The sequence below is a fragment of the Dreissena polymorpha genome, chromosome 7 (assembly GCF_020536995.1).
Source record: "Dreissena polymorpha isolate Duluth1 chromosome 7, UMN_Dpol_1.0, whole genome shotgun sequence".
NCBI lineage: Eukaryota > Metazoa > Mollusca > Bivalvia > Myida > Dreissenidae > Dreissena > Dreissena polymorpha.
The window spans coordinates 19,108,998-19,133,286 of record NC_068361.1 but is presented as its reverse complement, the minus strand read 5'-3'; the positions used below and the strand labels follow the sequence as shown (position 1 = coordinate 19,133,286).

Genomic DNA, 24,289 nt, shown 5'->3' with positions numbered 1-24,289 from the left:
CAGAACCATCTTAATAGATTCGAGTTTTAAAGTCTTCTTTTCCAAACGCAAGATACTGACTAGCTTGGCTCTAAGGAAAAAAACTTTGTAGCCAAATCTAGGGGGGGGTCCCGGTATATTTTTTGGATCCTAGATCGTCTGTGGTGCGTTTTGGGGCTATTTCCTGATCAAAATTAAGACTTTTTTGTCTGAAATTAGCCCGGTTTTGCTTGAAGTTTTGTTCTTTGCTGGTGACCCACTTACTGAAATTTGCAGCCGATTTTTTTTGTTTACATAGACACCGATGGCGTAGTGATAATGATACATTAAAACCGTTAAACAGTTTTCGGTACATGTGGTATTTAGTTAGAAACCACTTAAACAGCCCCACCGTCTATGTAGTAATTATACGACATGTTATGAAATCCAAACATTACTTTTTTTATTGTCTTTTTTTTGTTTTTGAAGAAATGCGTGACAAATTACCAAGTCAGCGTGAGACCGTCATTGCTACATTCGCGTCTGCCCTATTTGAGACATCCTCCGATTGCGAACCTAACATTTGGTCATTTCCTGAGCTTACATTATTCTGTCCGCTTTCATTTCTAAAGAATTGTGTTAGCATCTGTTGCTTAGACTTTCCTTTTTCGTTCGAAGCATTCATTTTTCACGGAATCTGCAACTCACTTTCTAAATCGGTCTTTCAGTTTCAAGTCGCATAGCGAACCGTAAAGGGAAGTTACTTTATGTACTTTTTTAGCCAATCAAAATCGCGTTTCTTGAGAAATTAGTTTATAGTGGCTATGTCAATAATGTCATAACTCCGCCCATCTTATTAAATGACAATTCCCTACTCATGCTTTTGGTCGATTCGATAACGTTGAATCGTAACATCTATAGGTCATAACACGGCACGCTTCAGTGATTCAGTTATCACGTAAATCGCTGAGTAACCCAATGTTCGAAAAAGTCTGGTCACAGTGTAAAGCGTGACAAATTATGACATTAGCCTTGTGGATTATCGAACCCTGCGGTCATCATTATCCCCTATGGCCTTTCCGATACCGTAATGGTGTTATCCGTGTAATCTTATCAATGTTTCTGGCGACTAATACGGCCTGAAAACAGGCATTTAGATCGTGCATTTGAAAAGAATAAGGTCTATTTTTTTCAATCGCCAATTTCATGAATATCTTATTTTTAATCGCCAGCTAGAAATTTCAATCGCCAATGGCGATTTTGGCGATCGGTAACGCTAACGTAGACTGATGAGTAGCAAACAGTACAAAACCTGAAGAGCCTACAAGTTGCTCACAGGCTGTTCTGGTTTTATGCTGGTTGCATATAGCCATTTGTATTGTGCTTCTGTGGGGTTTAACTAGCCATATTCACCAGCAGCCAACTCACTCATAGTATTCAGCAGCTTTGACCAGACACTCCTTGACATCTGCAGGGAATTCCCCGGGGTCCTGGTTCCCTGATCGCCCAGTGTGCTTCCCCTTTGCATGATACACGTTGCCAAGGTTGTTAAGGGCCCGTGCCTCACCGATCTGTGTATGTAAACAAATAAGTACATATTGCTTAGGTTATACAAGGCCCTGTTATTGCCAATCTTTGGATGAAAATGGATAAGTACACATGGCCAAGGTTGTCTCACTGATCTGTGGATGCAAACAAACTGTTGTTGACTTGCTGACTTTGTAAGCAGCACAGATAATCTCAGGATCTGTAAATGAAGCAACTGATAATTACCAACTGATATGCTTGGTATATTTTTGTGCTCAGGTGAGCTAAAAAGCCCAGATGACTATATTTAATATATAAAGCTCAAACCTCTTTTACCTGCGCAAAGAACAGATATTTTTTAATCAGCTTTACTTAAATTCCTAGCCAATCATGAGTTCCATTTGGAATTGCAAATATTTCCTAGGTTATGTGAGACACGTTCTGGGAAAACTGGAATGATTCAAACAGAAATCTCAAACCTAAATTCAAGCACTTTTCAAGGCCAAATTTTCATTTTCAAGGCCGAGAACCGTTCGTTAGTTTCCTCAATAAAATGCATTTTCAAGCAAGTTTAACACAGTAAATATCATTTATTTGCTCAAACAAATTAAAATTATTCCACAATAACTCATACATGTTATTTTTAGTTATTGCATACATGTTTTCCATCCTTAACTCAACGAGTCTCACATACAGTTTGTCAGCCTGTTCCGGATTATCAGCAGTTCCGATTAATTTGAATTTAATTTTCCATAATGCCCCAATAAAAACAAAATGATAAGTGTCTAAGATATACATTAGGTAAAGGAATAAATTTACAAAGTTTTAGCAAGAAATCTTTTGTAAATAGCTTACAGAGTGGAAATTGCAGCAAAAAGTTAACCAGAACTGATTGAAGGAGTTACGATGCTGTCCGGTAATCTTGCGCAGTTAAGGGTCAATTGGTTTAAAAACATGTTGTATAAATTGACAATATCATATCTTATTTTATTATGAAAATAAGAATTTCATGTGCTTATTAACACAAAAATATGTCATTAATTCAGTGAGGAACTGTCCGATTTGATTTCAAAACAAACATGACTCACCTCATTTTCAAACTGTCAGTGTGTCCGGTAATCTTGCGCACTTGGTGTAATAACCTCATTTGGGCAAAATTGTAGACATATGGTGTCCAAGTAGTGCCAAAAAACATTCCAGAAAATTATTTTAAAAATCACTTTGTAAAACCATTCAAATTTAATGAGGATTTCTAGTTCAGTTTTGGTGATGATGGTGGTGTCATTCTGTTGACTGTAGCAAAAGAAACAATAAAAATATAAAATGATTGATTTCTAGCGTGAAAAATGTTTATGCATATCAGGTTTGATTTTACCCCAGATCATACTTCCATAGTTTACAGAAAATATCAAAACTAGGCCATTGCGCATGCGGACATCATACCAAATGTGGTTTGACAGAATGGCGGGAAATGGTAACAATGTTGTCTGATAGGATATATTTTCAATGGCCAAAAATACATAACTGATCGGTATTATGCAGTGGAATGCTAAATTACACGTTGGATTTATGAATTTTTAATTTAAAGTATGAAAAGGGCTAGAGACCGCAAGGAATCTGTGATTCATTTAAAATTTATCGTAAGTATGTCAGTTTTTACGATACATGTACAATCTATAAAGATAATGCAACCGGTGTTAAAATGTAATAATCCCATTTTTGTTTTGCATGGAATATGAACATTTTAAATCCGTTAATTCTTAAAAATGTGAAATTCCATATTTCATCACTAAATAACACCATTTGACGTCGCTACTGCGGAGTGCGCAAGATTACCGGACGCGCAAGATTACCGGACTTACCTGTATGTTTTGAAATGTGCATATGTATATAGAAGGCTTTATTATTTTCAAATAAACTTTTTGCTGATAGAAAACAAATGCTATGACAATGTTTTGAAATACTTATTCTGTAAGTTGAATGATTTTTAATAATTTTCCGAAGGGTGAATTTAATTGGCTATTTTTGACAAAAAACTGCATATGCCGTCTGGCCTACCCTGTTATCAAACAAAATAAATGTTACCTTTTATTTTTACATCTTCTCACATTGACACTAAATCCCGAAAGAAATTATTGTGGTCAAAAGAATAAACGTTTTTGCCGGGTGATTCTTAACTTGTTAAATGACTGTATCATATGTATTTACTTTTAAGTTATTACAAGCAAACACATTGCTTCTCAATTTCATGTTTTCTTTGTGGGTTTCCTCTTTCTCGTGGCTTTTCAAAGCACTTTCCCCCATCCCCCGACACCAATGGTCTTCATACAGACCCGACAATGTGCTTTTCGAATGTCCTTTGTTTTTCTGTACCCAGTAATATTCAGTTAACCACCCAGGTTTGAAACGACACTTCCCCATGGCTGCATTTTCAGGTTGATGTTATGTGCAGACGTGCATAACAGATCGTATAGAGCAGACTGTCATTGAGTGTATATCCCAGTGTGTATGCGTCAATAGAAATTGAGGGCCGTCACTAAAACGCTTACGGATTATGCATACAATATAGATAACGTTGAAAACTGCATACGATATGAACAAAGAAGGAAATTGCATACGATATGGACAAAGAAGGAAAATGCAGACGGGCTTTAATAAAATGGATTTAAATCATTATTTACACGTCACTAAGATGCGCAACACTTGTAAATGTGATATTTTATTAAAAATAGTAGCATTATTATCCATTATTATCCATAGTACCGATAGTTTAATCAAAAAGAAAATACTTAAAACCGGTTGAAGTCCGTGGGTAATATGTTACGGGTGTAATTTTTCGGTGTTTTTTTTTCTTTGCAATTTCATATACAATTAAAAAAGACAGGAAATGTATAGGTATTTCTGCGTTTTTATATAAATGACACGCAGACGATATAGAGAACGCTGAAAACTAATATATATTTCCACTTTTTTTAAAGAATTAACGCACACAATCCATGTTCTAAGAAAAACAACACAAAACATCTAACTTAATGATTAATATCCGGTCACACGTGTCATATGGCTCCAACAGGTGCTAACATTTTCTATACTGGTCTCGAAAAATATCCACAATCCCCCTGCGCGACACCATAGCAGAAGTGTAGAATATACTTACTCTGCAGTACTTGTGTTTTTATAGCAAAATTTTTTTTTTCCACTTTTTGCCCTTTATACACAAGTTAAGTGTCAGCAGAGCTGGCAGGTGGACTCCATAGTATTCGAGTTAAGACACCCCATGCTAATTAATATCCATCAATTTCCGCAACAATTATCAGTTTGATGTGACGATAATCTAGAATGTGTTACAAATGCTGTCGTTTTTTAACAACTCGATTTGTATCTAAGAACAGAGTTTAAATGTATAAATAACTGTAGATCATTGTATTTATTATTTAAATAAGAACATAAATTAATTTTGTATATTACTCGCCGACGGGAATAAGTTAGATGTACATTGCTTATACATCTTCTCATTATGTATACACACACAATAACATTTATCTGTCAACAAAATAATTGGTTAGATTTACAGCCACTAAAAATAAAATTTTAACACAAAAAGAGAAGTGCCGTCTGTTCGGAAGTGTGTAATGACCGTACAATATGATTTATTTGTTTAATAAAAAAAATATGTGGTAAGAATCCGAGCACCTAGGACTATAAAACAACAGAACAGCTACGAGAATTTAAATTCCAGTTAGAGCATAATGTGCTATATGTTATAAGATATATGTATAATATAATATAACATTTTTAGCAGTATAGTTCTTACCCCGCACATTTAAAACGACAGTCAATATATATTTATTTAATGAAACAATATTAGAACGTTGGAATAAAATACTAGAGACTCGATCTGTGAAAAGGGGTTTAATGTACATGTGCGTAAAGTGTCGTCCTGGAATAGATTGTGCTGTCCGCACAGGCTAATTAGGGACGACACTTTCCACATAAACTCGACTTTTGCTTAGAAGAGACTTTCGTTAAACGAAAAATGTCATAAAAGCGGAAAGTGTCGTCCCTGATTAGACTGTGCGGACTCCACAGACTAATCTGGGACGAATCTGTACGCACATGCATTTAAACTCATTTTCACAGAGCAGGGCTCATTATGTATTTGCTAATATTTATTTCAAATGTTTCGAATGTGCATTTTCCTGTTGCTCATATGGAATAATAAATATAATTCAAAGTTTTCAAAGTATATCGGCAAGCTGTTAGTTAACATGGTAACTAATTGAATAAGGGCATACTCGAAATGGTAAATTTTTTTCTTCATGTATCTACTTTAAAACGTTAAGCATTTGGTGTAAACTTTTATGTAAAAATGAGATAATTAAATAATAACTTGATAGAACAGTATCTTATTAGTGTTCACAGTTTACAAAACAATAACAATTTGTAATAACTTGTGAGCTTACTTATAAGAGAATGTCACAAATATCAAACAAACAGTAGTCTATACGATAAATCATCGTATATTGTGAAAAAGAGTTGTTACATGAAAAATCTCCAGTATAGGGTAGGTAACATAAAGGTGGGATTATGATAGTGATAATGATAATACTAATAATGATGATTATATCAATCACGGTGATAATGATAGTGATGATTATATAGCTAGGAAGGGCAAATAGTACGATAACACTGAACATTAGGGGTGGTACCTAAGTAATAAGTCTACAAATTCAGTTTATTTTACACGCTATGGCATTTCCTATGTACAATACATACATGCACATGCACTTGTGTAGTGATTAAAAACTATTGCAATATCCGTTTCAAAATTGTAGTATGATTGAACGTACGTAGGTCCCCATACTATAAATAGGGTACTCGCCCATCGAAAGTTTGGGAAGGTAACCGTAGAGAAACTTTTAAGCGATTAAATAGTACGATTATACGTTTTATCGAATTCAGTTCATAAAATTGCTAAACGCTAATGTGTACAACTCTTTATGATAGAAAAAGTTTTATAAAATTAAACAAACATCTATATTATAGAACTATTCCGACAATTCGTAGAAATTCTGATGGGTATTTAGGCCAAACAATGTTATTAATTTCCACTTACATAGACAAAAAGTAGGAGAGATAGGTCGTTAGCTTGTTTTACTATTCAATTGAATAAGAATTATTTATTAATATACAAATGACATGAATTCAACTTTCAAATCTCTGTATAATCTCTTTCGTCACTTGTTGGCAAATTACAATTATTTAATTTAGATAATACGATCGCAAAATATACAGCTGGTTAATTAAGTGTAATAAGCAAAAATGATGAAAACTTAACATGGAATACCAAAATAAACTTTGGGGTTCGTTGGGGAACCAGTAACTTGTTAACCTCTTATACTCCTCGTAAAATTAGTGATAATTGATGTTTTTTAGGGTTCACTAGAAATAATGTTTTATCTGTCTAATTTGCAAATGTAATACTTTATGTTTATTAAACTTATTATAAACGTAAATGTTACCATTTGATATATGTATATAAAGTTTTAGTGTGTAATAGTAAAAGTAATTACCAATAATTGTGGCAAAAGTAATTTTCATGTACCTTATTTTGATACAACCTTAAACGATATGTATCTAGTGTCTTGTATTATTTTAATACTATTTTAATACCCGATATGTATCAAAAATAGACACAGCGTTTTTAAAGAAGACAGATAAATAAGCAGGAGATCTATCAAATTCAACAACAACATTTATTTCAGCAATGAAGCTTACAATAAAGCTTCTAGCATACAATAGTAAATGTCTGTTTTTAGATATATTCCGTAATGGAAAAAAATACTGATTGATAATGCTACAAAAATCAAAAAGTAAACTCACTGATTGCCTTCCCTAAATAATTCTGTAATTGTTGTTTTGAGAAATAAAATTTTGTGAGCTAAATGCTGTTACAACGTATGTACTGTTTTATGTGGCCTGTGAAACAAATTAAAATATATTCTGTTCTGTTATATAAATATACCTCTGGTTCAGTTGATTGTTTTTATTATTTGATAAAGGAGTCAGCAAACTATTAAAATAAAATTGGTAGATTTTTGTATAAGCGTTTACACGCCAAATTCGATTTTTTAAATACACGGAATAAAATTCTCATTATATTATTCATTTGAAAATGAGCAAATAAAGAAATATAGAAATGTAATTATAATTGTATATTTGGTTAAGATATTTCATTCTCCATTTATGTAATACCACTTATGATGTTGTGGTTGTTGTTGTTATAAAACCACTTGTTTACAATGTATTTAATATAAGAGAGACGGACATACTTTATTAACTTATCGTGTTAATCAGTTATCAAAAATACAATTTGAAGATCAGACGCAATGGTAATATCGATTCTTTAAGCATTCTTACGTGATTTACATATCATCAAATATTTTATGAAAATATTAAAGTAATGTAAAGCTGTGTGATTTAAATCAGAATGAAGATGTATAACATATTCCTGTCCGTTGATATACTTTACAAATGCTTTTATTTGCCTTTATATATATATATCAGCAAAAAGAGTTAATTAATAAAGTATCAATCCTGTGTATTATCTCCGTTCATTGAAAAATACAGCGTCAATAAATGACAGACCCCAGCATATCCACATTATGCGTATAATCCTCATAAGCTCTCAACGGACCTACCACTGGGTTAATGCATTTTTTTCCTGTGCACCTGTTTGTTTTGATCACCGATAATGATCGCTGCTCTGTGACCACAGCAGGATATCAATGAACGGGGATAATACACAGGATTGGGGCCAATAGTGAACCAAATAAAGTACATTATTGTTGTAACTATGTACTGCATAGCTATTGAAGATTGCAAAATGGGTCTTTCGAACTGGGATTCATGTGTATTTTACTGTAAGGTAACTTCTAAATGATTTTGGGGTTTCAGATATAGTTTTATATTATAACAAAATAAGTAGTTCTTTGTCGTTTAAGAACATGTATACTACATATACAATATTATCACATTCTATATACACTTATACAATTACTATTGCCAATTCATGATTTTGCGATATGTTGTCTGAGGAAGGACATTTGTTGCACGCTTTAGGATTTTTGCATCCTCTTTAAGTATGAATATTTTGATTTTTGCATCCTCTTTGAGTTTCACAGTGAGTGATTGACTAACTATGCGATTTACTTTTCGACGGTGTGATCGACTGACTGCGCGACTGTTTATGTAAGCGAGTGACTGACTGTAAGAATGTTTGAGGGACGGACTCACTCCGCGAATGAACATGCGATATACTGACAGTGCGAGTTTACAAGTGCGCGATTGAAATACAGTTACACTGATTGAATAATTTGGCTATAACTTTTTTTCATCAAACGCCATAAAACTGATAGAATGTAAAGAATGTATGTGATCTACCGTAAATTCGGCTAATGAAAATATTGAGCCGGAGGAAACTCACTAATTGACTTACTGTAAGAATGGGATTGATGGACTGAATATGCGAAAGAAACTGTGAGCGAGTGACAAGTGGGGTTACTAGATTAACCGAAAGCGCGCGCTTTCGGTATCGGTACCGAAAGCGCAAAAGAATTACCGAAAGCGCATTGAATACATGCGTCCGTCCGTCCCTTCTTCGTTAAGGCCGGGTTTCCATGTCTCCGCGTCCGCGTTCCGTGTCCGTGTGTCCGTGTCCGCGAAAAAAACGAACTGGTTGAAATCTGTTGGAGCGATTCCATGTATCCGCGTTCTGCGTCCTCATTTTTCGTCCGCGAATTGCGTCCGTGAAAAATCGCTCGGTGAGCGATTTTTCACGGACGCGGACTCAGTACACGGACGGAAGTGAACATGAATGGTCGACTTTCAAGCATAAATATTAGTGAAAAAATAATATATTTAGTAAGGGATCACTCTGAAATATACAACCAACGTAAGAAAGAATACAAAGACATTGCATCAAACAATTCGAATATATACCGTCTACACTCTATAATCGCTTTTCAAAAGACACAGTATATATTTCAAACAAAATATAACGCTGTAAGAAGTCGCTATTTATGTTCTTTTTTGTCTATGCGGGTTCACATTCAAGTTTTAAAGTCTGTAATACGAATAATCAGTAATGTTTATCAATCTAACTATGCTAATTGTCATTAATTCAGCCTGTCCAGAGTGGCTTATCAGCTAGTTTCGGCTTTCTGTACTGTGGTGTTGGAGAAATTAGCTGATAGCGGTATGAAACATTGAGATATTTAGGATTTTTGTATACCTTGGGTTATAACAGTATTTAAATATTTTGTTAATAATTATTAATAACTTACCAAGGTCCTAAACTCTTCATCGTTCAGCTCTAAGTCTCTTATAAGATGGTAGTATGTACCGTAATTTTGACGGTTTCTTATGATGGCACGTGACAAGTACCTATGTCTGCGTTTCCGTCTACTAACTTGCAGTGCTGCCGCAGCATAAAAAATGTGTGCTCTTCTAATAACGACATCCTAATCCAAGTACCACCACGTTTGGAATGAGCTTTTTACACGGAAAGGCTTAAATAATAAGCGGATGCATGGAAACGATACTCCGTGTCCGTATACGGAACGCGGACACGGAACGCGGACCCGGAGCGCGGACACGGATGCATGGAAACCCGGCCTAATCCGTCCGTCTGTTCATTCGTCAATTCGCTAATCCGTTCGTTCGTTCGTTCCTTCGTACATCCGTCCCTTCGTTCATTCGTCCGTCGGTCCGTACGTTCGTGCGGCCTTTCGTTCGTACATAACATAACATGAACTTTGTTCAGTCTGTGCGTCTATGTCACCTATCAGCCTTATCGTTACTGTCTCTCATAACGCCCCACTGTGGTGTGGTCTTATGTCAAATATATCTATCTTGGTCTGATGTGCGGATGTAGTACCTTTAAATGCGGCACATGTAATACAATAATTAATTCAAGCACTTACACTTAACAAAAAAACACGATATTTCTTTATTTCCGTTATCAGTTTAAAAATGATGGTATTACTAAACAGTAAAACAGATTAATGCACTTGGCCGCTAGATGAATAATGTTATACAATCATTCTGGGCAAATTTATTATTTCAAAACATTTTTAGTTGGCAATGTTATTCACGTCCAATAAATATATCAGTTCTTCTTATCAACCAGATGCCTGTTGTCTGCTACTGTTTCTTATCATAATTGTATATATTACAATACACCATCAGCGGCCGAGCGCAGAATACTGCACTTGGCCGCTAATTTTTGTTGTGTGGATTGCATCAAATTAAAGGTCAAATTCCGATTAAGTGCGCGTGCCATTGAACGTTAAGTTAAGCGAGAGATGGGAATTAAATTACCGTACACATAATTAAGAACTGAAACTATTCTGTCAGCTTGATTTATAAATCATGTTTCATCGCGCCAATATATTCATTATTTCAAAAATTGTGTATAAAAGCAAAACGATTGAAATTATGTCCGAAACCCAGCTTTTCACATAAAATGACCTTGAACATAACGCCAGCAGACCCGATTGAATACACCTCATTTATTCCAATCAGGTAAATAACAAATACAATAATAAAACAGGGGAAGTCTACACTGTGTATTAGCAACCTGCTGTGATGATCCCTATCTTGTCAGCTCAATACACAGGCACCTGGCTACCGTACTGGAAAAAAAGGATGAACTGCCAAAATAACTGATTTCATTTATTGCTAAACTGTTGTGTACATTTTAAATTAACAACGAGAATGGATCAATATCACCGTTGCACATTTTAATTAATTTCACAGTAATCTGTTCTTTAAATAGTGATAGCCTAATGAAAGACGGCGCTAATAAAGAATAAAGTGTGAAGGTGGATATTAAGAAATAAGATCCATTTTCGCATGACACTGGCAGTATAGAATGTAGTCTTATATAAATAAAACATATTTAAGACATGGATAAAAGATAAATAAGACACATTTGAATCTCTCATTTCTTAAAAAAATAAGCACGTAGTCACAAATAAATAAGATACGTTTAAGAAACAGAAAAAAAATATATATAACATACATTTGCATATTTCATTTCTTAAAAAAAAGCTCGTGAATCTGAAGCAATACATTTATTTCTTACACATTATTCTAAAAGTCGACAGACAACATAAGTTCAATGAGGGAACCACAATTAAATAAGATCCATTTTCGCATGATACTGGTCTTACGAATTTTTCAAACATTCAATTAATAGAGAGCAATATCTGGCTGTCAACCTAAATTTGGTTGCAATGGAAGTCAAAATTGATGTGTAATGTTTTGTTTTTCAACTTCTTGCTCCAGAAAATGTTTTTTATTTACTTTCTCCATGTACATTAGTTAGTCCGTTTTAGCGTTATGATTAACTCAACAATAATGGTGAATTGAGTGTTTTTATCAAAGTTGTAACATTATGCAGTTCATAAGGAAGACGTTATACGAAATCTAGCAAAATAACGGCGCACAGACATTTCACTTAACAAACGTAGTAGGTGTACGTTTCGGCGGCTACTGCGTCTGACTGCACTAAAATAATTACGCTTTAATATCAAATGATCAATTATATTCAAGTCACATAGAAGCCGCTCATATCTTATTGAGACGCAAGGCAAAGGGTGTTATAAATGGGCTTCAGTTATCTGAATCCGTACCTATGTTGTCCGAAGATAAGAGTCATTGGCATGTGGAAAAATTAATGGAACCAGTAACACAGCCTGCTTGCCAAATTCACTACACCCATAATTACCATTGGGTCGTGTCGATTTTGCATGATAATCAAATATTTCTATTGGACAGCTTAGGTAACGATCGTTCTAGAGATAGATTAATACCACATGGCCTTCAAATACAACTTTCAGTATTATATGGTAAAGACAAAGAATACATTGATATCACAATTCCGACCGTGATGAAACAAAACAATAATGTTGATTGTGGAGTTAATGCCATTGCCTTTGCTACCCAGTATTGCCTCAATAAGCAATTGGAATTCGAAATAATTTTTGATTTTTCTCAAATGAGATCGCACTTGATGCACTGCTTCGAGCAAGAAGAGATATCTCTTTTTCCGGTCACCCAAAAAACGTTAAGTAAACGTAGTATGCTTCATGTGAAACGCGAACGGATAAATAACTACTGTTTGTGTAATCTTCCCGAATGCGTTGACAATATGATTCAATGCGACCGATGTCCTTCTTGGTATCATAGATCGTGTATAAAAATACCATTGGATGTGTCAATGAATGATAAAGTTTTTGTTTGCATTAAGTGCAATGTAACTGACTGCTCAACTGACATACCGACCGCCTCCAATTAATCTAATACCGACTAAATAATTGTCACCGTAAACATAAAAACATCATTTTAAAACGACCACATCAGTCTAGCGCCAGCAAATAAAAATACCAAAAAATCGCGCGATCTATATACTTATACAAAATATAAGTACAATCCTATCACATAGCAGGATTTTGGTGACCGGTTGCCTTCGGTATTATGCCGTACGCCGACTCGCCAACGTCCTGCACTATCTCTACAGGCTAGTGTACATAACATGTGACTTATAATTTAATAGTTGTGCAAAATAACTGTTAATGCATTTCATTACTAACCTCTGTGCATCTATATCTATCCAGTAGTCGAACTCAAAATATCTAGAGAAGGGCGTACCAGTATGCATTTGTACATAATAAGGATGTTTCAAGTTATGTCAATATTGTTTCAGTATATTTTTATACTTAATTGTATCATGACATCAAGTTATACTGAAGTCGTAATTCTGCGTAAATTTCTTGTTCTGTACAGTTTTTGAAAATTGTTTTTTTTCCATAGTAACGAAGTAATGGTTAGGAGAAATACAAACTTGTTAAAACACTGTCATTTGTTAGACTTGTACTCGCGCGTTTCTGTTATGTTTTGCAGTCAAACCCATGTGTTACTGTCGTGCCATTCCAGTGGTGTCACGAGATTGCGTCAAACTACAAGAATGCTACAGCACGAAGAAAATACCAGAACATTGTGCTCATAATTTTCATAAGACAATTAAATGATTTTCACTTTTTCCATTCACCTATATTTATACTCGAACTGTTATTGTTATTGTTGATGTTTGCTTACAGTTTATACTTAACGATTGTTAGTAGCATATATTACAATATATGTTTGTACTGACCGTATATTTTAATATGACTAATACTTAAATCCCATAAACTGTTGCTTGTTGTTTTTACAGCTTATTATTAAGTTATCTTTATTGTCGATAATGAGCCTTTGCACACACTTTTTCGAGCAAATGTTTGAAACTTAAACGGAAAAAAACGATCGCTTACATCTAATTTTACTTTGATTGTTCGTGAGTTCATACTGTTAAATGACAAATGGTCGATAAAGTGAAGTAAGATCAACAAATAATACCCACTGTAAGAACGCGACCGTCGCGTTTAAACGTGAACTCAACGAACGTTTCTATTGTGGTTCGCGAACGTTATCTACATCGTATGTAACAATTTCTATCAATAACTGCATTAACCAAAATTAAAGTAATATTTTCATAAAATTATAATAGTTGATGACTTATTATGCATTTTTCAAAGAACAGAATTTAAAACAAAGTACATGCATTTTTCAAAGAACAGAATTTAAAACAAAGTACATTAAACAAATCTTCGTTTATATGTTGCTTTGAACCAAAACAAGAATCATTTGTGGCTCGGCACGAGATAAGGACACCACCATCTTGTCAAGAGATGACTTCTTCATTATAAAAGTGCAAAATCTGACAAATTAAAATCAGAAATTTTAGCTCTGACTTCTCAAAAGGGACGAATTTGTGACACTTTTTATGTTTACTATTTAACACCGATTTTGATTAAAAGCAAAACAAGTATCATGTGTGGCTTGGAACGAGATCAGGACATCACCATCTTGTCAAGAGATGACTTCTTCATTATACAAGTGTAAAATCTGACACATTATAATCTGAAATTTGCGCTCTGAATTCCCAGGTGGGGACGAAGTTGCGACACTTGTGATGTTTAGTCTTAAACACCGTTTTCGCAAATTTTGTCAATAAAAGCCAAACGATTTTATGATATGCAGTGCATGTAATGACCAACCTTATGACTGTTAGCCTCGTCACAAATGCCGTTGTAAATGGTTAAACTGCTTAACACGTACATTGGGCCGCAAAATGTAACAGGCAAAAAAACATAATGATATCATGGATGTAATGAAAAGACAAATCCAGCGTATTTCATAAAAAAAATAAGATGATTGAAAGGCCATTACATAACATAACAAGGTATGTGTTTGTAAAACACAATACACAATGTCCCTTTTTGAGCGATTTTGACCCATATATTTGACCTTTGACCTTGAAGGATGACCTTGACCTTTCACCACTCAAAATGTGCAGCTCCATGAGGTACACATGCATGCCAAATATCAAGTTGCTATCTTCAATATTGCAAAAGTTATGATTTTGACCCATATATTTTACCTTTGACCTTGATGTTTTTGTAAAAAAAGTGTGACATGTGCATAATACACCCCATTTAAAATCAATGGATGCAATGTAAAAAAGTACATTATTCACAGGGAGCTAGAGACAGACAGATTTGGAAACTAAAACAAGCAAATTCATTGACAATGTGTAAACAGTGCTGAGTGAACATAGAATTTCTTGTATTCAAAAGCTTGTGCAGAAACAACATAACATTTCTACATAATATTCCCTTAAACTACTTTATCATGCTTAATATTCATAATTATGGATGAAAGGCTGATTAAAAAACAGACACAAGATATACATCAATGCCATTATAATAACATATTCACCCTTACAAAAAAAACTGTAATTTATCAATTCTTTGATGAAAACTGACCTCTTAAGTCTTCAATTAAATACTTGATATGTTTAAAAGGTCCATCACAAGACAATTACTGGGCAATACATGTATATAGTCCGTGTTACCACCCACACACAGCTCAAACTGACGGTTAGATGTAAACATGGTAAGGTAAGGTTGCACCAGGATCTGCCAGGTTCATTTGTGAAGATCTGCAATGAAAATATATAACAATGACTGATAATTTATGACTGCAATGTTCCACAAACACATCAATAATACATCAATACAGTGGTAACCACATGTTATTTTTCCCTTCATTGTTGTTTTTCTTATTGAACTTAATATTTGTAAAAATAACACAACACATTATTAATCAAATGATACACTGTTATCAACATGAAAAAATAAGATTTTTGTTTTGTACATAATTTTATTTCTGTTCCCTCCAGATATGCATAGTGAAAAGAGCTAAGGCATTTTTGTTTAATAAATTCTGTAAGTTTTTATCTAAACATCCGCATACCATGGATAAGATAATCAATAAATCATATGTTGTTTTTCCTAATCGAAAAAATAGAATAAATAGTAAACACAAATGAGGTAAACAATACATGGTGTGAGTCATACCATACCTGCTAATTACAGTATAAGCACATCTTTTGGTACTATGTCATTATTCCCAATCAGTATGTTATGATGTGGATCAGCTTTGGACACATGCCCCTACATGTATATCATTGGAGTTCTTCACTGAAACAACAAGATACAGGCCTTAATAAAATAATTGCAAAATATATATGTGTGGTTTTAATTATATTTAAACATAATATATTACAAATAAAAAAAAATGTTCGCACAAGTATTGAATCTGGTAACAATCTTACCAATATTCCAAAACATATGAGCAGACAACCTTTAAATTGTCTAAAACTGGAAACTATAGTCTCTAAAGTGACTTCCAAATTTGTGTTGTTCTACATTTTTTATTTCTTTTTTGTTTTAACGAATCATTATCTTTGCGCATCACTGCTTTAATGTCAACTTGATCATGAACACTTAATTGACATTGATAACGCATTCATTAATCCTTTCAGTGCGGGAACCAAATTTTGAAGGCCTTTGCAAACAGTTTGGATCCAGATGAGACGCCACAGAACGTGGCGTCTCATCTGGATCCAAACTGTTTGCTATTCTGATAGTATTTTTTGAAAAAAAATCAAAGAAATGCTAATTGTAGAAATTCAGCAGACGACATTTTAGCAGACGACAAATTTCCCAGCATGTAAAGGGTTAATTCTGGTGTTACAAATAGAATTGCGATTGCTTACAGTCCATTACAGGATTGCACACAGATTTTTAACACAAATTTTATAATACATGTACAGTCAAGTTACCATTACCGGATCAGTAGCGTAATAAAGTTGTTCTGGTGAAAAGCAATAAATGTTTTGAGACTTCTTTTACATCAGTTTGATTAAATATTACCTTTTCTCGCTGATTCAGCATATAGTCTTATTTTTAAACGCAGGCAAAATGTATTTGTGATACCTTTTTTTCGCTGCAGAATTCATGCATTAACAGATCAGTTGTAGCCATAACGGATCACGTGATCGAAACCACTCAGGGGGCTTCTACCACGCTATTTGAACTGTCGAAACATGAACTGTGTTGTTTACAATGCCCAAATTACATTGCCAGTTGTAAATTATATTCATTTGTTTTTGTTATAATTGTTTTCTATATGTGATTGAAAATGCTGTGTTCAAAATATCATCCAAAACTGACAACTATTTATCGGGAAGCGCATTCTTGAACATGAAAGTGATCCTCTATGGGTAATGATCCGGTAATGGTAACTTGACTGTATCTACTACAACCTAATTCCATATTCATTTGACAGTCTTTCAGCTATCAATTGATCAACAGTTATACAATCATCTTAAAAATAAATAAAGTGAAAGTAGAAAACTTTGAGAAGCATATAAGCACTAAAATGTATCAAAGATGTGTTACTACAGTTGATGTCATTTTAAAATCGTATAATAAGAAATGATTTGACAGATAAATTGTGAAGCGTTTTAGATTTTGACAACTGTGTAACAGACAGAAATATCCGCTAAAATCGTTATTATGAGAGCCAATACGTCTCATAAACACGTTATGATTGATGAAATATATTCTTTTACAGGAAATGTTTTTCCACATACTACTTCTTGAAGCAAACAAACTGAAAATCTATCAAAAATATACCTTGGCAAAATCCAGAAAGTTTATCCGAAAATTAACAATGTTGATCTGCCATTCCATGCCCTACTGTTTTGATTGTTATATTAACTTAGGTTAATCTACACCATAAAATATCAAAATAAAAAAGGTAAACATCAATATTTAAGTATCCATCATGTATTTTTAACATCAAAAAATAAAATTAAAATAACTAAACCATAATAAACACCACAATAACGGACAGCGATTACCGTCTGCAATTTCCTTCTTTGTTCATATCGTATGCAATTTCCTTCTTTGTTCATATCGTATGCAGTTTTCAACGTTATCTATATTGTATGCAAATTCCGTAAGCGTTTTAGTGAGACCCGAAATTGAGTATTGTCAGTTTTTATGCAAGTGTATTCTCCGGAACAGATCCCGACTACAACTATTAATTGTATGAATTTTATTTTATTAACATTTAATAAACATTATTTGTCTGCTTATGGTATGATGTTTATTTAATAAACTACATTTATATACATCCGTTCAATCTTCAGATGTTTCAATATGTTTTTAAATTGCAATTGATAACAAATGAAGCCCTATAATCTGCACCCAGTTGACATTCCCGTATTCTTATACGGTCTCTATGCTGTATTAAAAGATATTATAAAACTAATGCTTATACGGGCTTTATTCCATTTAATGCGATATGAACACATTATTTACGTCTAAACAATCTAAGAAGATTCTTTGAAATATATGTGGTTGATTTCGACGGAAAACTATTGCAGCCCTATCAATCTGCATGTGTTCCGACAGCATTGAAGATTTATAAGTGTTTTATCCCGTGTGCTATAATCTTTTAATTGCATTTAAAACGTAGTGAGTCCCTAATCATCTGCGTCCAGGTCCAAAGTCTGAGCAGGTTCCGAATTTGGTTTCATGCGACGGATAACTACTGAAGCCCGAACAATCTGCATGCGTCCGATAAACTTTACAAGGCATATCTCAGGTTTTTATATGTGATTGATTTGCGAAAGAAAAATAATAAAGCCCTATAAATCTACTGGCGTTTCGACAACATTAACATGGCATTTCTAAGATTCTTATAAAGTTTACTTGCGACAGACAACCCTATAAATCTGCATTCGTTTCAACGCATCCTATCAGATTCTTATATGGATCTAATTTCAACGGGGAATTTGTGATAACCTATTAATCCTTATGCATGCCAACAACCTTCACAGTGTATTTCACAGGTTTTTATTTGGATTTTAAATTCGACGGAAAACTAATAAGTCCTATTAATCTGCATGCGTTACGACAGCACTCACAGGGCGCGTATACGGTTACAATCGGGGATTGTATGGGATTTTTCCATATACATTTCCGCTCAGTCGACACGAACATCTTAATTTATGGCATTTAATAAGTAATGCAATCCTTATCCATGTGCGTTCTTATACTGCTTTAATTGCGACTAAAGTATTTTTATTTTAATTAAAATCGCGATCCATGTAATGGAAATTAAACATGCAAGAGCAAGTGTAAAATGTATTCAGTTGTGACGTAAAACGGTCCGTGAACAACCTTAGTTTGATGGTATACGCACGATGTAATAGTTGTCTATACGCAGATTAATAGACGTTCATAAGTTCCACAACGCTTTTTAATACGTCTCAAGCCATGCGAAAAGTGTATGGACGCAGATAAATATAATGTCATTAGTTATTTAATACAAGTACTAGCGAATAAGCCACCTTCATATATCGACTCGATGCACATTGATAGGGTTCCTTTAGCTCTGTAATGCAAGTCAGACCGTATATATGCGCATGTGAAAGTTAACTGGGTGCAGATCAACAGATACTCATCATTATTAAACCTGAATGTGGCAGAGTCCCGGTCAACCCCGAACAAGCTATGGTTTATCCCGGTGAAGCCCCGGCAGAGCCCAGGTTGTCGCCGGTAATGCCCAGGTGGAGACCCGGTAAAAGCCGGCAGCGTTCCGGCGAAGCCCCGGTCTACCGTAACTCCGCCGAGAATCACCGGGGCTATTCTGGCAACAGACCCCGGCAGAGCTACGGCAACGCCCCGGTTTAATCGCGGTCGTCGCCGGTAATGGCCAGGTGGAGCCCTGGTGAATGCCGGTGGCGTCCCGGCAGAGCGCCGGTTTACCAATGAACCTGGCTATACCGGGACTCTGCCGGCATTCACCAGGGCTCCACCTGGGCACCACCGGCGACAACCGGGGCCTTGCTGTAGCTCTGCCGGGGTCTGTATGGGCCCCGATGGAGCAACGGTGCCGTCCGGGTTGTTCCCGGTGCCGTCCCGGTTGTTCCCGGTGCCGCGCCGGTCGATGCCGGTCCTTCACGGTAACAACCGGTTCATCCCGCAGGTATTAAAACATTTTAATACTTACCCGGTGGAGCGTGGAGCCCCAGTTGTCCCCGGTTCATCCCTGTCGTCCCCGGTTCATCCCGGTAGAGCCCCGGTTCATCCCGGTAGATCCCGGATCACGCACCGGCGCTCCACCGGCATCATAGTGAGAGTGGGCCTTAAGACCGTATATACGCGCATTTCAATGTACACAGATCAATACGCAACAATCTCGTATAATCCAGAATTAAATCGTATAAGCACGATGTGAAAGTTATCTGGATACAGATTTATAGGTGCTCATTTGTTCCCCAACGCTATACCACGCGTATAAAACTTGCGAAGATTGCATAGAAGCATGTAAATAGAAGTTACACAATGCACTATAAATCTGTATTCAGAACTCAATCTGTTGTGCACGTCTACATCTAACGCTTACATGCAAATAGAAGTTACACAATCTGCATTATAAATCTGTATTCAGAACTCAATCTTTTTTTCTAACGCTATTATAAACCACAATTCTACGACAAATTATTGACGCAGACGAATAGGGTTTCATCATAATCTGCACTAAAAATCTGCATTACAAATTCTAATAGTGCCGCAAAATATACACCTCCCACTGTTCATCACGTGATACACAATCTGCACAAAAAATCTGTTTTCTGAATTCAAACTGTTATGCGCGTCTGCATATAACACTAACCGCATTTTCACTCGCGAAAATTGATCACAATGGAGAACCTCTGACGTAGTACACATAATCTGTGACGTGTACGCATAACGTTTCGTACTCAATAGTGTACGAAACTTATATTTCGTACTCAACTTTTTGCGCGAAGAAATTTATGATAAATTTTCGTAATATTTCCCTTAAGAACGATTTAAGTTTATAATTAAAGCGATGATATAAGTAATTTTGAGCAGAAATAAACATTTTCAATGCTTTTTTTACATGAAATAAGCACTTTTCAAGCACTTTTTCAAGGCCAACCTTTGTTCAAGGGCTTTTCAAGCCTAGGACTCGTTTTCAAGCACTTTTCAAGCCCTGTGCGAACCCTGACTGGGCTTAATGCATGTTCGTTAAGTGCTGTCCCAGATAAGCATGTGAAGACATGCTAATCTAGGACAACACTTTCCACCAAGAATGGTTTTTTGTTTAGAAGAGATTTCCTTAAACAAAATATTGCTTCAACTCAGAAAATGTTTCCCTGATTTATTCTATGCAGACTGCACAAGCTAATCTGGGAAGCACTTTGCCCGCATGCATTAAGCCCTGTTTTCCCAGAATGCATGTTATATAATGCTGGGCCTTATCAATCTCTACCAAAGTTTAAAATTGACAAAAATGTCAATCTTTCATTGAGGTAGATACCAAATTTTGTGTTACATTTCCATCTAATAAAATTGCAAATCATAGATACTTCTGCAATGGAAATGTGTATTTGCTCTGAAACAGTTTTTTTATAGTAAAATGCGTGGCATTGTTGTATAATTGTTAGACTTGGCACAACACAATATTCAAATCAACCAGCATTGTCCCACCAGGTATAACTACAAGATTAGTACCGGAATATGATAATAGGCACAACAAAACACTCAAAACTTTTTTTAGAGTAATAATGCATGACATACATAAGTATTATGTAGGCAAAACAAGACCCTAAAAACACCCACACAAATTGTCAAGCCCAGTATATGATACTAGGCCCAACAAGAGATTGCCAAGCAATATGGTCCCCTACCGGTGAAACTCCACCATTGTCAGTAAAAAAAAGCCCTTGTTGGGGGGGGCACATTGCCCGAAGCTAAAAAAATGAAGCCAATTAGAAACAATTTTCAGTAAGGTAAAAGTACTTCTCTCATGCTTCTTCAAAAGACCATCTTCTTATTTTCTTCATTTATATATTTATAAGAATGTATTGAAATAAAAAAGTAATGGCATTAAAACCAATAAAGAACAGGAAATTATGGACCTAATCGGTAGAGTTGCATCCACACATATTAATCTCTATTTTCAAAACACCGCAGTGTACACACTAGGTTAATAGATATGATAAGTGCCTTTTCATAACGCCCAACACCAGGGGTTGAAGAATTTTTCCAGAGCCACTCGCCCGTTACGGCGAGTAGGCCTGACAATCCACTCGCCCTTCACTTTAATCTACTCGCCCTGCATTAAAAACATAGATATCTTTATTTATAGTTATGATCAACCAGAACCTTTTAAACGTACTTAACAAAGTGACACTAAACTGCAAACAAATTAACTACATTATATGATGGATTATATTTGCTTTCCTTACGTTTTTTGCACCTCTTTCCTTTTCTCAATTCTTTCCGCTTCTCGTTTTGACGACCTTTCTAATTCTTTCTGTTCCCTGTTGCCACCTCCTTGCAGATATTTTAAAAAAGAACCCTTTTCCATTTTAATATTTCAGACGAACTTTTACTGAAAGACACGCTTGACTGACAAACAGTTACAATATGGTAAATTTTGCCTAAGGCTTCTGATCTCGAAATTCGGAATTAATCATGTTTATTTATAATTATTTTTTCTGTTTATTTTTAATTAAATATAAGAAGTATTATAATTAACCAGTGATGTATTATTGTTTTATTGATATTTACATTAAAATTCACGGAATGACCAATATATTTAACAGTTTTATTCACTTTTAATCGATTAGCTAAGAGCACTGACAACGAGAAAAAGAGCGCAGCCGATTTCGAGAATCATTTTTACTGTACCCGTGACGTCATTTTTCATTGTCAAAACGAAAGTGCAGTTTTTTAGTGTACTAAACGTATTTTTTGTTCGTTCGAAAAATTGTTCGCAATTGTATCGATGTGGAAGGAGTTCTGGAACTGAATTTATATTTCTCAACTTAATAACAGCACTCGCCCGGTCGGTCAAGTATTTAACAAATTTTACTCGCCCGACCGTCAACTTCACTAGCATATGCGAGAGGTCGAGTGCATTCTTCAACCCCTGACAGGCCTTGAAGAATTTTTCCAGAGCCACTCGCCCTGCAGGGCAAGTAGGCCTGACAATCCTTCACTAGGCCCTTCACTTTAATTACTCGCCCTGCATCAAAAAATATATATATATATAGTTATAGTTATGATCAACCTTTTTACCTACGTGACATAGTGACACTAAACTGCAAACAAATTGACTACATTATCTGATGGATTTTAATTGCTTTCGTTACGTTTTCTACACCTATTTCATTTTCTCAATACTTTCCGCTTCTCGTTTTCGTGACCTTTTTTCTGTTCCCTGTCTCCTTCACCTTGCAGATATTTTTAATTAGAACCCTTTTTCATGCTGAGTTTTAATATTTCAGACAAACTTTTACTGAAAGACTGTAACGCTTGATTGACAAATGATTACAATATGGTAAATTTTGGCTAAGGCTTCTGATCACGAATTATTCTGTTTATTAATAATTTTTGTTTCTCTTTATATTTAATTAAATATAAGAAGTATTATAATTAACCAGTTATGTATTTCTTTATTGATATTTACATTAAAATGAAATTTTATTCTTCACGGCATGACCAATATATTTAATTAACTGCTTTTTCACTTTTAATCCATTAGCTAAGAGCACTGACACCTACGAAAAGAGCGCAGCCGATTTCGAGAATTATTTTTACTGTGCCCGTGACGTCATTTTTTATTGTCAAAACAAAAGTGCAGTTTCTTTGTGTACTAAACCTATTTTTTGTTCGTTCGAAAAATTGTTCGCAATTTCTATCGATGTGGCAGGCGTTCTGGAACTGAATTAATATTTATGCCCCCTTCGAAGAAGAGGGGATATATTGTTTTGCACATGTCGGTAAGTCGGTAGGTAGGTCGGTCGGTCCGTCAGTCCACCAGATGGTTTCTGGATGATAACTCAAGAACGCTTAGGCCTAGGATCATGAAAGTTCATAAGTACATTGATCATGACTGGCAGATGACTCCTATTGATTTTGAGGTCACTAGGTCAAAGGTCAAGGTCACAGTGACTCGTTCTTGGATGCAGTATAGCATCACATTTGCAGATTACTAGTATATTATGTACTGGTGACGTGGGGTCTCCGTCCCCACCAGATGGTTTCCGGATAATAACTCAAGAACATCTACAACTAGGTTCATGAAACTTCATAGGATCATTGATCATGACTGGCAGATGAACCCTATTGATTATCAGGTCACTAGGTCAAAGGTCAAGGTCACAGTGACTTTAAATAGTAAAATGGTGTCCGGATGATAACACAACAATACTTACGTCTAGGATCATGAAACTTCATAGGTACATTGA

The 24,289-nt window shown here is 35.1% G+C and overlaps 1 protein-coding gene and 1 long non-coding RNA gene across 3 annotated transcripts in view; both read right to left on the bottom strand.

Annotated features, from left to right (window-relative positions):
- The window catches only part of LOC127837799 (G-protein-signaling modulator 2-like), a 616,832-nt gene that overhangs the window by 14,687 nt on the left and 577,856 nt on the right, over positions 1-24,289 (bottom strand). The gene's annotated exons all lie outside the window — the stretch shown is intronic.
- Positions 11,043-17,798, bottom strand: LOC127837818 (uncharacterized). 2 transcript variants are annotated; one of them, XR_008029473.1, is made up of 4 exons: positions 17,631-17,798; positions 16,013-16,130; positions 15,473-15,589; positions 11,043-11,180 (listed from the first exon to the last, which is right to left on the bottom strand). It is a non-coding gene; the product is annotated as an uncharacterized LOC127837818 (long non-coding RNA). The 2 variants fall into 2 exon arrangements; XR_008029472.1 differs by lacking the exon at positions 11,043-11,180 and having other exon boundaries at positions 14,074-15,589; positions 17,631-17,797.